This window comes from Mus musculus, chromosome 10 (assembly GCF_000001635.26).
Source record: "Mus musculus strain C57BL/6J chromosome 10, GRCm38.p6 C57BL/6J".
Taxonomy (NCBI): domain Eukaryota; kingdom Metazoa; phylum Chordata; class Mammalia; order Rodentia; family Muridae; genus Mus; species Mus musculus.
Genome location: NC_000076.6, coordinates 73,368,315 through 73,383,687, shown reverse-complemented (window position 1 = coordinate 73,383,687; position 15,373 = coordinate 73,368,315). Strand labels below are relative to the sequence as shown.

General features: G+C 38.5%; 1 protein-coding gene and 1 pseudogene across 14 annotated transcripts in view; one reads left to right on the top strand and one right to left on the bottom strand.

The window, feature by feature from the left end:
* Pcdh15 (protocadherin 15) overlaps positions 1 to 15,373 on the bottom strand; it is a 1,553,555-nt gene that overhangs the window by 1,266,144 nt on the left and 272,038 nt on the right. Inside the window, exon 3 of one of the 14 annotated variants that reach the window (XR_001779430.2) lies at positions 8,568 to 8,665. The exons of the other annotated variants lie outside the window; for them this stretch is intronic. The gene's annotated coding sequence lies outside the window, so the exon portion shown is untranslated. The remainder of the gene's footprint in view (positions 1 to 8,567; positions 8,666 to 15,373) is intronic. 14 annotated transcript variants of the gene reach the window in all.
* Gm19168 (predicted gene, 19168) lies at positions 7,669 to 8,198 on the top strand (annotated as a pseudogene).

Genomic DNA, 15,373 nt, shown 5'->3' with positions numbered 1-15,373 from the left:
AGGCTATGGAACATTCACAAAATAGGAACTTATCATGACTGCCCTCCAAAAGACCCAATAAGCATCTGAAAGAATAAGATGCAGATATTTGCACCCAACCAATGGACTGAAGCTGCTGACCCCTGTGGTGGACTTAGGAAAAAGCTGGAAGAAGCTGAGAAGGAGAGCAACCCTGTAGGAGGATCTGAAGTCTCAATTAACCTGAGATCTCTCAGACACTATACCACCAACCAGGCAGCATACACCAGCTGATATGAGGCCCGAACACACATACAGCAGAGGACTGCTGGGTCTGGGTTAAGTTAGAGAAGATGCACATAACCCTCAAGAGACTGGAGGCCCCAGGGAGTTTAGAGGTTTGGTGGGGTGGGTAGGGCAGGGGGGGGTGGAGGTAAGGACATCCTCATAGAGACAGGGGGACAGAGAGGAAGTATGGGATGGGGAACAGTAAGAGAATGGACTGGGAGGGAAAAAACCTGGAGCGTAAAAAAAAAAAAAGATTAAATAAAATTAAAAAATAATAATAATAAATAAAAGTAAGAAACAAATAAAAGAAACAGAAGTAGAAAAATCACAGATTTTCTAAACTTAGAGCTAGAGGTGTATATTAGTTAGGATTTCTATTGCTGTGAAGAGACCCTATAAGCTCTGCAATTCTTATAAAGGAAAACAGTGAACTCTGAGGAATAGGGGGAGGAAAGATTGTAAGAGCCTGAGGGGATGGAAGACAGTAAGGAGACAACGCCTTCTAGACACATCAGGACTGATGCACATGAACTCACAGAGATGGTGGAGGCATGAGCGGACCTGCACAGGTCTATACCTTCCAGCACTGAGAGAAGTGTACACAAGTTCCCATCCCTAACCCAGAAGATACATCCAATTGATAACACCTTGTAGAGTTATTAGTTTTCTTCATTGGAATCTCACAGGACAAACCATCACACTTAAAGGCAGACCCCATGGCCAGCAGTAGATGGATAACATGAAATTAACCCAATGGTAATTTTCTTTTAAAGTTTTCTTTTGATTTTTTTTCATACAATGCTTTATCTCTGCTTCTCCCCTTGCAGATATTTTGCTTGCATATTATAGTCTCTGATTCTATGTGTAATGGGTTTTCTGTGTGTGTGCCAAGGTGTGTCTCAGCATCTGCTTGTGTTTCTTGTGCACTTTCTTTGGCTCCTTTTGTTTCCTATGTGGTTAGTTTGCCTGATTCTTGTTTGATATTTTTTTTAAAGTTTTACTTTACTACTATAATTTTTGGTTTAGATGCCTGCTTGTATTGTAATGAGAGAAAGAAAGAGAGTGGATTGAATGGATGAGGAAGTCAATCATGTTCACAAAACAATTATTTTGGAAAAAGTCAAAGTCGAAAGCTAAAAATAACAGGGAAATATAATTACATGAGGATTCCAAAGTATCTTTAAAAACACATATACAGAATTAATTTTGTAAAACGTTAGTATATACTTATATATGAACTATACATGTGTGAAAATGGAGTATTGGAAATGTTGAAACAAAAAAATTATAAACACTGACTTACAAGAACTTATTTGGATAAATTTTGATTAGAGAGAAGAAAAATTTTGTTTGAAGTTTATGCTAGGTCAAATTAATTCATATTGTAGAAACTTAAATGACCTTGATCTAAAACTGTGAACATAAGCCCACCTGTGAAAGATTGAAGTATTGAATGTGGAATACAAATTAATATAGGTTTTAAAGTTATTCTATGAAAATAGAGTTTGACCTTTGAGCAGGAAACGAACTTTTAAACAATTAGATTAAAAAACCTATAAGCCATAAAATATTAGATTTACAGCCAAGACTCTTATTTTTAAAATGATAAAATTAAAAGCATTAAAAATGAATGCACCAGTCAAAAGGAAGATATATAATACACACGTGACTGGCAAGTTCCTGTTTCAAGAAAATTAAGATTCTTCAGATCAATAAAAACAAGAAAGAAAATTGAAAACAGTCAAGTTAATTGGTAAATCATTTCACAGATACAGTACATGAATCTTCAATAATAAATATATTAAATGTGACTCACCTCATTAATAGCAAATGAAATAAAAACTGAGACCATAATTAAATGCCAGCATGCTTAAAAAGTCCAGAACTGGTTCATCGATAAAGACTTTGACAATTGCATGCCTCTGAATTCTCATACACTGCTGAGAACAGTGTCAAATTATTACACCCTCTTTGGAAAATGGCCAATCATTTTACATAGAAGCTGGATATATACACCAACCAAGACCTAGTAATTGTACTGCCAGACCTATATCCGACAAAAGTATGTACTAATAATGATACAAAATCAAACCAAACCAAACAAACACCACCACCACCATCTCTACCACCACTACCACAACCGTCTTTACCACCACCACAGCCACCAATACCACCTTCATCAGTACCACCACCACCTTCACCCAAACACTATCACCACCTCCACCACCACCACCACCATCTCTACCCTATCTACTACCACCATCACCTCCATCAACACCACCACCTCCTCCACCACCACCAAAACATAAATGAATGATTCAAGATTCCAAACTGAGATAACTATCATCAAAAGGACAATGAGAAAATTAAACTGAGCATTGTTACATAATTTAAAGACATGTGGCAATACATGTAAGAAGGATAGAATTGTAAATATGGCAAACGTGAGAATGTCTAACTATGGAAGGATAAACATGGCAAATACATGAGAATAAAAGGATGAGCAACACATAAAATCATATGTTCTATGTTCTATGGGGATGGTGGCTGGGAAAATAAATAAAGACTGAGACTGCATGCTCAGGTTGTAAATGGAAAAGTATAAAACAGGATCTGATTTCCTCAGAAGGTAAGGCACCTGGGTTCTGTAGAGGAAAGGAAAAACAAAGATTGATAAAAAGAGGGAGGTGCTCAAGGGACAGGCTCTGCAGGGTCTCCGGGGTCTTTTCTCTGGGATGTTGAACTGCAAATACCTATTCTGTGTACGCTTATACTTACAGTGTCTTAGAAAATGACAAAGACATACAAGTGCAATGCTGTTATTTGCATTGCTGGTTTATCACTTGATATAGCAAGCAGTGTCACAGTCCTCTATGGCAATAGTTCCTAAATTGTAAGTTGTGTCCCTATTATGGTTCAAACGACCTTTCACAGAGGTCACATACCATATATCCTGCATATCAGACATTTACATTACAATTCACAACAGCAGACAAACTGCAGATATGGAAAAGCAATGAAAATAATTTTATGATTGGGGGTCACCACAACATGAGGAACTGTATAAAAGGGTCTAATCATTAGGAAGGTTGGGAATCACTGCTCTAAGCTAATGTTAGTGGGAGCTGCTCAGCTAAAGCCAACTTCAGAGTGTAAAGCATTACCATATGAAGAGATCTATCACATAATAATTTTAGGGAAGGGACTGTGGAGATGGCACAGCACTTGTTGTTCTTATAGAGGACCTGGGCTTGGTTCCCAGCACTTCCATGGTGGTTCACAAACAGTTCTAGAGGATTTGATGCTCTCTTTAACCTTGTTAGGGGCTTGCATGCATACACTACATTTTCATGCATTCAGGAGAAAACACACACACATATTATAAAAAATAAAAATATTTTCAAATTGCTTAAGTAACTATAGAGATTGAAGTAAAAGAAAATATCAAATAATGTAAATTATTTGATATTTATTTCAAGATTGAATGAAGGAATTGGTCAATATATCTTAAGAAGAACTTTTATTACTTTATTTAATTTCTGCCATAAATAATTTTTGCTCAGATATTATAGTGGAACATGACCATATAAGGTATTTGTAAATCTCAATAAGTTGGTTTTGAGTCCTTTCATGTATCAGAAGATGATATTTGTCAGTGTGGTAGAGAACTGCAGAGATGGCTCTGTAAGAGGATTTGCTACACAAACATTAGATAAAAATCCAGAGATGTTGTAACCCCATCCTATGTGAGGCTGAGACAGAAGAATCTTTGGGGATTAGTGGCCATCAGCCAAGTCCTCGATTCAAGGAGAGATCCCGTGTCAATGGAATACTGGGGTGAGTAATGAAGCAGGAGAGCCAACATATTGTTCTAGCTTGGTACATGTGCAGGGACATACAGCACACACACTCACGCGCACTCGCACACACAACACACACACACACACACACACACACACACACACACACACACACACACACACACACAGTAGTGGGCATGGCTAACTAGCCTTTAGAGTCCAGGCAGAATAAAGCACAAGCTTCTGCCAAGGTATTAGTAAACAAGAGTTAGAACAGTGAAGAACAAGCAAGCATTCCAGGTTGGATCCAACCCATGTGCTAGAGGCACATTGCTACATTCCTGGGTCTCAGTCCAGTAGAAGTCATAGGTGGGACTGTGTTCATGACTGAAACTCACTCATATACCATGTTCTACAGTGTGGTTTTTCTCATTTTCCATGTTTTTCATTGTAACTTGCTCAAATACAATGTTTTACACTCTGTATTTCTCATTTTCCATGTTTTTCAGTGCAACTCTCTTATATACAATGTTCAACATTGTGCGTTTCTCATTTTCTATGTTTTTCAGTGCAACTCACTCATATACCATGTTCTACGGTGTGGTTTTTCTCATTTTCCATGTTTTTCAGTGCAACTCACTTATATACCATGTTCTACAATGTTCTCCAGAAGTACTTTGAGGTGCCTAAGCAGGTCTGAGAACAGCCACAAGTGTGAATGAATGGTATCTTATATAACCAAGATACTCACTCCATCTAAAGAGAGGGAGGGAAAGGCATTAGGAGAAATAACTAGCTGGAAAATATCATTGGGGTTGGGAATCAAACTGAGAGGCTACTAAGTAATTTGCCTCAAAAAGTTTATCTGTTCTATTTGTCTTCGGTATTTCCCAATGATGTGGAAAGCTGGGAGATGTGAAGCTCTTACAGAGGTTTACATTTAATGAGGATAGTATCATTCCAAATTCTGCTGCTAAGAATGAAATAATAAATAGAAATACAGACTAATTACATATGTGTGTGTGTGTAACACACATACATGCACATGGGGTGGGGTGTCTCTGGCAGCCAGTAACTTACTGTAACTTAATACATGGGCCTTTCATAGTGCAATTTCTATATTATAAACTGTTTCATTTCATGGAAGCATAATTCTCTATTTCTCTGGAATGATATCTCTTGACTATCCTAAACTATAACCCTACACCCTTGATTAAACAGCATCAGATCTCCTTATTAATTCTTCTATCAGTTATTATACTTATTAAATCTCAAGAGTTGAAAGTAAAAGGCCTTAAATACCTAGCCATTTGAGTCGTTTGCACTTGACATTAGCATTCAAGGTTCCTCGGAGCTCCAAAATGTTAAACATAAGCTTTTGTTTGCTTAAGAAACAGTGGGTGACTGCCTCACCTCTGCCATTATTATAAGGCTTGACTGATGAAATCTGCACATACACAAAGCTACTTTAACAAACAGAACAGTGCCCACAAAACACTTCACCAGCACAAGGGGACGACTCTGGGTTTTCAGGCAGGAGTAACTGATCTGATTCTTTTCTTGATGAGATAAAAGATCTAGTTTCATTTCATAGCTGGTGCATGCTTTTCCATTAAGCACTAAGGAGATTCACGATGCTTAAGCCCTAACACATAGTTTAGAAATTATAGCTGTAAGCCCAGAGTCATAACACACACTATAGAATCAGCAGCCAGGACACGGAAGCAGAAGGTTCAAGAGTTCAAGGTCATTCCCAGCTATATAGATCCAAACATGGCCCACTGAAAAAATTAAAGCCTCAAATAAAAATAAAAAAAAAGAAATGATTGCAGCTATTGTGTTATATGGAAATTGAACCGGTCCATGTAATTACAATAGAAATTATAGTATTTTCCTGAATGTGGAAGAACATTTTAGAATTTACCCCATATGTCTTGTCCACACATTGTGCCAAAAGATCACAAGGAAACTTCTATTTTGGACCATTTGATGAAGTACTTTATACAGTGAGCTTAAATTGAGGCTGACTAAGGATTTTTATAAATTCAATCTGACAATGTTCTCAACTTCAGTCCTGTTGGGTTCAGAGTTGTTGGATATTCTACATGGACTCAGCAGGTTTGAAGGAAGAACCTCTTCTCTATACTGCATTATGCCTTTCAAGGTTAATTATGCTTGCCTTTCCCCCTGCCGCTCACTTAGGACTATTAGTGTCCTAAGCAAACATCTGAATTTTGCTGTTCATTAAATGTTTTCTCTTCTATTATTATGATCAAGAGTAGACACTTGCTGCTTTAAGAACTGAAATGAATACAATTATAAACTAACCAACCAAACAACAAAAAACTTTTTGATTGACATCTAAAAGAGAAAGGCTCACAGGGATTAACACCTGGTCAATGGTAGATTTCAAACCCAGTAAGGAATGGAATGTGTTGAAGCCAACCACACTAATGTTGTGACCACAGCTTCATAAAGAATTTGAAGATTATAGGCGGGAGATATTCTTAACTGAACCAGTAAACACAGACAAAAAATAATATAACCACCATGATCTTTCTGTACAAAACATTAATTGCATAATAGTTAAAAATAGAACTCATTTATTAAAAACCACGTGCCCATTAATTAGTCAGTAACTAAGACAATTAGAACAGTGTGATATTTAGCCTGTTAAGAAATAACATGCAAATACATGATGGAAGTGAAGTAGTTATATTGGCTACAGACAATATCTAAGCCCAGTTTTAATTTTTCCACAGTAAGGGACAATCAATAGATTCTGAGGCTCCCAGGACTAATAACAAACAGAAATAGGTTTCTTTGTAAGTTAAACAATCTTGCTAGAAATAAAACTAAAAAATAAAAATCATAAAAGAAATGTAATGATAAGGCTTCCCCAACCATCACACCAAGGCATTCTTAAAGGTATTTGAAGGTAAAAGCATGGGTTTCACGGGGAATGTTCAAGGCATACCCTTTAAACAAGAGAATCTGCTGTCTTCTAACACTGTCATTCTACTTTAATCTTTTTTATTATTTAAAATTCTTGTTTTTGCAAATTAATACTTATGTCTTTGAAGTATGTGCTTTCTTCAGCTCAGAGAACAGGCTCCTTCAGAATACAGGATTGGGGTAGGTGTGAGACTGTATGACTAGTACTGCTTCCACTTGTCAATGGATGGATATGGCAGAGAGAGATAATGAGAGAGACAAAAGAATAAGAAGAAAATATAATGACACATATGAGAAAAATGCCATAAGAAAGCTTAATAATGTACATGCTAATTACAAAGAAACTTTAGAAAGTTAAAAAATATGAGGGAATTTGAACAACATTAGCTGATGATTGGAGGTATAATTACGCTATCAATATCATACTCAATGCTTTATTTTGGGAAAGAATAGTGAGTCTCAGCACAGTGTTTTGAATTTTTAATCTCCTGCAAATCTTTGAAACCCTTGATATGCCAATACCTAAGAGAATCTAAAATGGCTTATTTACTTTGGATTAATTATAACCCAGAGCAAAGACATCCTAAAAATGTTTTACAGGGAAAACATTATCCTTGCTACAAAAATTGTAGAGGATAAATTCAATGTACATGAAACTGTGAAATATAAGATCTCATGAGACTCCCAGATTCCTGCAGTGCAAACCAAACATTCCTCAAGCCATGTGATTTGTAGAAGTACAGCAAAATAAGAGCCAGAGTATTTCAAGAAACTGCAACCACACACACACACACACACACACACACACACACACACACACACACATTCAAAGCACAGGAACTTGATCTTGGAATTCTTGAAAGTGGGCCAAGAAGAAGCCATCTACTCAGCCTGTTAGTTTTGATTTGTGGAATGAGAAATTAATCTGAGAGTGAGAGTCAAAGATGAAATCAAGAATGAACACTTTGAATTTCACCCCAAACCGTTCCACACTAAGATTTTGGAACCCAAAGTCACAAGATTTCTCAGTAAAGAACAAAAGAGAAAAGTATGAGCCACTAGTAAGAAGATCCCAAGCTGTGGCACACTATGGGGTGCCTTATAACCCACCCAGCCCCAAATGCCAGTGGAAGTGTTCTTTCTCCTTGGATTCTCAAAGACGACAAAGAAGGTCAGTTACCAAAGAACCAGACAATAATAATGATGTTCTGCTATCCTGGCAGACAGGAACCTAGGCTAGCATAAATGTCTCGTGAGAGGCTTCATCAAGGATGCAGATGTGGTCATCCACAGCCAAATATCTGGTACAGGTCCCCGAGTCTCGTGAAAGTGTTGGGGGATAACAGTGAACAAGCCAGACACTACAAGTAAGCCTACAGAGTCAACTCACTGGGGGCCAGGGACCTCACAAAGACTGGATGAGCAGGGAGCATGCAGGAGCTGGACCTAAGCCCCCTAACACATTTGTGGCAAATGTACAACTTGTTCTTCATGTGAGTACCTGAACAAGTGGAAGGGGGCCGTCTTGGTCTCTGTTTCCTGTCATTGGATACATTTCCCCCCTACCTGAAATGCCTCACTGGACCTCAGAGAAGGATTATGCCTAGTCCTGCTGGGCCTAGGTGTCCCAAGATAGGATGGGTCCCAAAGGATGCTCTTCTTCTCTGAGGAGAAAGGGAAAGAGTGATGGGGGGGGGGGTTATTTATTTATTTATTTTATTTATTAGGTATTTTCTTCATTTCCACTTCCAATGCTATCCCAAAAGTCCCCCATACCCTCATCCCCCTCCCCTACCCACCAACTCCCACTTCTTGGCCCTGGCGTTCCCCTGTACTGAGGCATATAATGTTTGCAAGACCAAGGGGCCTCTCTTTCCAACCATGGCTGACTAGGCCATCTTCTGATACATATACAGCTAGAGACACGAACTCCGGGGGTTAATGGTTAGTTCATATTGTTGTTCCACCTAAAGGGTTGCAGACCCCTTTAGCTCCTTGGGTACATTCTCTAGCTCCTCCATTGGGGGCCCTGTGATCCATCCAATAGCTGACTGTGAGCATCCACTTCTGTGTTTGGTAGGCCCCGGCATAGTCTCCCAAGAGACAACAATATCAGGGTCTTTTCAGCAAAATCTTGCTAGTGTATGCAATGGTGTCAGCATTTGGAGGCTGATTATGGGGTGGATCCCCAGGTATAACAATCTCTAGATGGTCCATCCTTTCGTTTCAGCTCCAAACTTTGTCTCTGTAACTCCTTCCATGGCGGCTTTGTTCCCAATTCTAAGAAGGGACAAAGTATCCACACTTTGGTCTTTGTTCTTCTTGAGTTTCATGTGTTTTGCAAATTGTATCTTGTATCTTGGGTATTCTAAGTTTCTGGGCTAATATCCACTTATCAGTGAGTACATATCATGTGAGTTCTTTGTGATTGGGTTACCTCACCCAGGATGATACCTTCCAGTTCTATCCACTTGCCTAGGAATTTCATAAATTCATTCTTTTAAATAGCTGAGTAGTACTCCATTGTGTAAATGTACCACATTTTCTGTATCCATTCCTTTGTTGAGGGGCATCTGGGTTCTTTCCAGCTTCTGGCTATTATAAATAAGGCTGCTTTGAACATAGTGGAGCATGTGTCTTTCTTACTAGTTGGAACATCTTCTGGATATATGCCCAGGAGAGGTATTGTGGGATCCTCCAGTAGTACTATGTCCAATTTTCTGAGGAACCGCCAGACTGATTTCCAGAGTGGTTGTACAAGCTTGCAATCCCACCAACAATGGAGGAGTGTTCCTCTTTCTCCACATCCTCACCAGCATCTGCTGTCACCTGAATTTTTGATCTTAGCCATTCTGACTGGTGTGAGATGGAATCTCAGGGTTGTTTTGATTTGCATTTCCCTGATGATTAAGGATGCTAAACATTTTTTCAGGTTCTTCTCAGCCATTTGGTTTTCCTCAGGTGAGAATTCTTTGTTTAGCTTTGAGCCCCATTTTATAATGGGGTTATTTGATTTTTCTGGAGTCCACCTTCTTGAGTTCTTTATATATATTTGATATTAGTGGGGGGAGGGTTTTATAAGGGTGGGAGTGGGAAGAAAGGAGAGAGGGATATGATTGAAATGTAAAGTAAGTTGTTTTTTTTTTTAATTTAAAAAAAGAAAAGAAAGGAGAGGGGTCCAAGTTCAAGGCACTTTGCCTTTCCCATTTCAAAAGTATTACCTGCCAGGGAGAAGGGTCATAAGTTTGACTCAAGGTGAATCTTTCTCCCTGGAGACTGATAAAAGTAGTACCCACTGGGCTTAGATGTGGAAACTGCAGCAAGGGGAAGAACGGACACCATAGAAGGAAGGCTTGCTTTACACATTCATCTCCCAAGAGTCCTTCATTCTCAAGAAAGAGAGAATTAAATAAATAATAATAATAATAACAGCAGCAGAGAAACACTCTGGTTCTCCATTGCAAGCCTTTGGAGCTGACCACACAGAAGGAAGCCAAGGAATGTCAAGAGTGGAAGAAGCAAAGGGCTATATGGAAGCCTGGAAGCCTAGACAATGTGGCAAATGTAAGGCTTCAACAACAAAAAGAGCCACAGAAGGAGGAGCCCCTGACAAATACAGTGTTGGATGCTCACAGCCAACCATTGAACTGATTATGGGGTCCCTAATGGAGGAGTTAAAGGACTAAAGGAGCTGATGGGGTTTGCAACCCCATAGGAAGAACAACAATATCCACCAACCAGAACTTCCAGAGTCTAAACCACCAACCAAGGAGTACACATGGAGAGACCCATGGCTCCAGCCACATATATAGCAGAGGATAGCCTTGTCAGGCATCAATGGGAGAAGAGACCCTTGGTCCTGTGAAAGCTCGATGCCCCAGTGTAGGGGGATGCAAGGGCAGAGGGGATGGGGGTCACACCCTCATAGAATCAGGAGGAGTGGGGATGGGACAAGGGGGGTCCTGGGGAGGGAATCAGGAAAGTACATAACATTTGAAATGTAAATAAATAAAATATTGAAGAAGAAGAAGAAGAAGAAGAAGAAGAAGAAGAAGAAGAAGAAGAAGAAGAAGAAGAAGAAGAAGAAGAAGAAGAAGAAGAAGAAGAAGAAGAATAAGAAGAAGAAGAAACAGAAAGAGAAGGAGGAGGAGGAGGAAAAGAAGGAGAAGAAGGAGAAGGAGGAGAAGGAGGAGAAGGAGGAGAAGGAAAAAAAGAAGGAGAAGAAGGATGAGAAGGAGAAGAAAAATACCACAAGGCAAATCCAAACAAGCAAGTAGGTACCTAGTGGTGGAGGTGAAATCAAGAGATTTGCCTTGGATTGTACCCTTGTCTCCAAATTTCTCCAATCGATTTTCTACTTATCCTATCTATGAGCTGTAAACACCACTTGGTAATGGAAGCTGCCCTTTACATCATACCAGGCACAAGGAGAACCCTTTCTTGAGACTCACCCACTCACTCTGACACCTTCAGATACCAGCTTCTCTGAAGATTTTTTTATCATACATTTGAAAGCTAATGAGACTCAATTCATTTAGGATGCTACTAGACTTCTTAGTTATTTAAAATATCAATTGACTTTTTACTATTAATCATAACTCTGGCTAGAATTTCAAGTGTTTGTTCTAGCACAATCTAATCCTATTTTACCTATTATCCCCTCCTCTTTAAACATATTACTTTAAATAGAAAATAAAGGTAATATAAATATGAGGGAGGAAGTGAGAATATATATATACACATATATATATGTATATATATATATACATATATATATGTGTATATATATAATGATAGAGACAGATATAGAGATAGAGGCATATAGATATAGATGTAGATGATATAGATATACATTTATAGATGATATAGGTAAGTATATGCTACATCCACTCCAGTAGTGACACATGAGACAGTCCCCAAAAACCTGGGCGCTGTCCCAAGGTGAAAAGTTCATGGAAACTTATTCTCCTGGAACCGTGGCATCCTGTATAATGAATTCTCCAATGTCCTTGCTTTAGTTGGTAAACGGATCTGTGTGCTTTTCCTTAATATTACTTTATTATAAGTGCCTCTATTTGACATATAGCTAAGTTAGATTCTAGGCAGTCCTTGAGCTGACCCTGGGCATGGATAGCTAAGTCACTGCCCTACACAGGAATTTACCACTATCTAGGAAGAAGGAAGGTTGTGGTCTAGGGAGGAACCAGAGTAGATACTTAGAACTATAGATAGCTGAGTTACACTCATACACAGGAATTTACAATAGCCTAGGAGGAAGATGGACTATACAATAGACTAGAATAGGAACTATGGCAAGGGCATGAAGCCCTTGCCTCTGGCTTCTAATATTAAGCTGACCTTAGGTGGAGCCATTTTTGATTCCCAGTTTTTAACATTAAATTTTATCCCAGTTGGTTCCTTCTGTGTTTGCATTCTTCTGTTTTATGTAAGAATCCAGTAACCTCATTGTACCTTGCTGGTGTGCCTACCTACAACCAGAACCCATTCAGTGCAGATAGGAGACCCAGAAGGGGTAAGTCTGTGGCAGGTATAGATAGATATAGATAGATACGTAGATAGATATAGATATATACTTATTAATTTCCATGTCTTCACACATTGATACTGATCACTGATTATTATTGCTATCTAATAATTTTATTATTAATACCTTGAACTATATGGCCAAAGAGAATTCCATTTTGTCATTGCTCCTCCTGTGTACTGGATTTCTTCTACTTTCTAACACTGTGTTGTTCTCTTTTTTTTTTTTTTTTTTTTTTTTTGAGGCAGAACTCATTCAATTTACTGACTTATAGTTAACAAGTCATCCATTCAAATAGTTAAAACTCCATGAGATTCCAAAAGGAGCTGTGCACACATGCAACAGCTAGTTCTACTTAACAGCATTAGAGATACAATCCTCGCCAGAGATGAGAGCACTCTGTGTTGTTCTCATAGATAATTTTCTCTTGACCTTTCTTGATATTTTGTGATCCCCAACAAGGACAGACCCAAAAGAACCTCTATCTCAATTTCATCCTGATTTAAACTCATACATGGTATAGTCAGTGCCCTCTCATTAGATATAATCTTGGTTGGTGCATAGACCTTCCAGTACTGTATTGTCAAAGATGAGAGATATGGAGGAAAAAGCTTAGATGTCAGGAGGAGAGGGAAAAATTGCATAAGAGACACGTTGTGTACCATCTACACATTAGCATGTTAATTATACTTCTCGTTTCTAGGAGAGGAAGTAAATTTAAAAATCCAGAGCTCGTTTTGCTTGAAGCTTGTGGATAGAGTATATCTTTGTAGGAAACACAGTGCAGATGGCTGATCACAATGTGTCAACAATTAGGAAGGAATGAGAGATGTGGTACTCAACTCAATTTATCCTTTACATTTAGTGTTCTAACACATATGAGGTAGTACAGCTACATTCAGGGTAGGTCTTCCTTCCTCAGGTATACCTGTCTCAAAATGTTCTCACAGATACACCCAGAGGAATGTCTCCTAGTTCATTTCAAATTGAATAACGTTGACAAGGTTAACTACCAGAAATCCACTCCTTGTCAATCTGAAACCCATGCTCCACAAGTATATTTCCTTTAAATCATTACAAGAAGACTCCCAAATAATGGCAGTAGAAAAATCTTTGAAAAGAATCTGATTGTTTTCTGACTAGAAGATTTTGCAGGAAGTAAAAGAAAAACAAGAAAAAGAAGACTTCAATTTGCAGTATCTTGCCTTTCCTTAGGGGCCCACACTCACAGCTAGGGGATGTCAGATATTTCACATGATAATTGCTGGAAATTACATGTGATAATCAGAAATTTTAAGGGAGAAATTTACAGGTAAGTCAAAGATAAATCATATTAGCTGTGAAATCCTAGAGAGACAAAGAGTTAAAATAATAATAATTTCCTATTTTAGTTGTCCAGGACAATTATCAAAGAAAATTACCAAGCTTAGATTATTTCATCTGTAGTAGTAAATGGAAAGACATTTTAAAAAATCTGTACTTCAGACATAACTTCTCACACTGACAAGCAGAGGTAACTCATAATTTGATTGTGTTGAGTTTATAATATCAATATGATTAAGAGTCATGTGATAAACTTAAGTGTAAGAAGCTTCCAGACCATCACACCCAAGCTGGATTCATGGTTCAACAAGGGAGTGAGAACTGTTTTGTTAACATACATATCAAAAACTTCGAAGTACATTTCCTTTTCTTTGGTGATAGAGGTTTTCAACTTCAGCACTATTCAATTATGGTCAGTATAATTCTTTCCTGTGAAGAACCATCTTATATATTTATTGTATTGTATACTGAGATGTGGTTCCACACAGTAGACCCTATACCATAGTATTCCAACCTTTTGTGAAACAACAGAAGGACCCTCTTTGCCCAAAGTAAATCAGATTAGAATGATTAGACCTTCATCTACAACAGCTTAGAAAGCCTTCATTTCAGAATGCCTTTTCTAAACACAAATGAGGGAGAACATCCTTGCCTCTGAAGGCAAACACAGGAGTGTACAGCAACAGTACATTAAATTCAGTGCAATATGCTACCTGGGTCCTATCTTATTTCTGGTATAGTTCTACAGCACAGTTGTCTGTCACAGTTTCTCCTGCTCTCAGTGTTTCATTTGTAGACACTTTCATGTCACAGGCAACTCATGTAATGTAGATGTTCTTCTATTAATCTCTCTTCAATTCTAGGGATCTTCACCAATAATCAGATAAAGAGAAAAGGTGTCCCTTTCTACTGTTTAACCATGAATTTAAGCTTTGGCTTAACTCAATGGTAGAAAGAACCCAACAGCAGTGCCAAATGGGGCATCTCCACAATGCCATGCACCCCTGAGGAAGAACTCAATGGCTCTCAGGAGTTTTGTGAAATGTAAATGTGAGTACCCTCAATGGTACTTGAGCAGGGGTGAAACCTGAGAAGGTTAGATACCAGCTCAGAGCCAGGGAAGAAAATGAATATCCAGAAACCCAGTTTTTTACTTCACTGGAACATGCACCTACTTATCTCGACTACAAAATGTTTTCTCTATATTAATTTTCATCATTTTACCCTTGGGTTTTTCCCTTCCCGCCATATATTCTTTATGAGACTTACATGGCATTATGTAACTGTTCAAAGTTAATTAGAAAACAATATGAACTAACCAGTAACCCCAGAGCTTGTGTCTCTAGCTGCATATGTAGCAGAAGATGGCCTAGTTGGCCATCAGTGGGAGGAGAGGCCCTTGGTCTTGCAAACTTTATATGCCCCAGTACAGGGGAATGCCAGGGCCAGGAAGTAGGAGTGGGTGGGTTGGGGAGCATGGCAGGGGGAATGTATAGGGGATTTT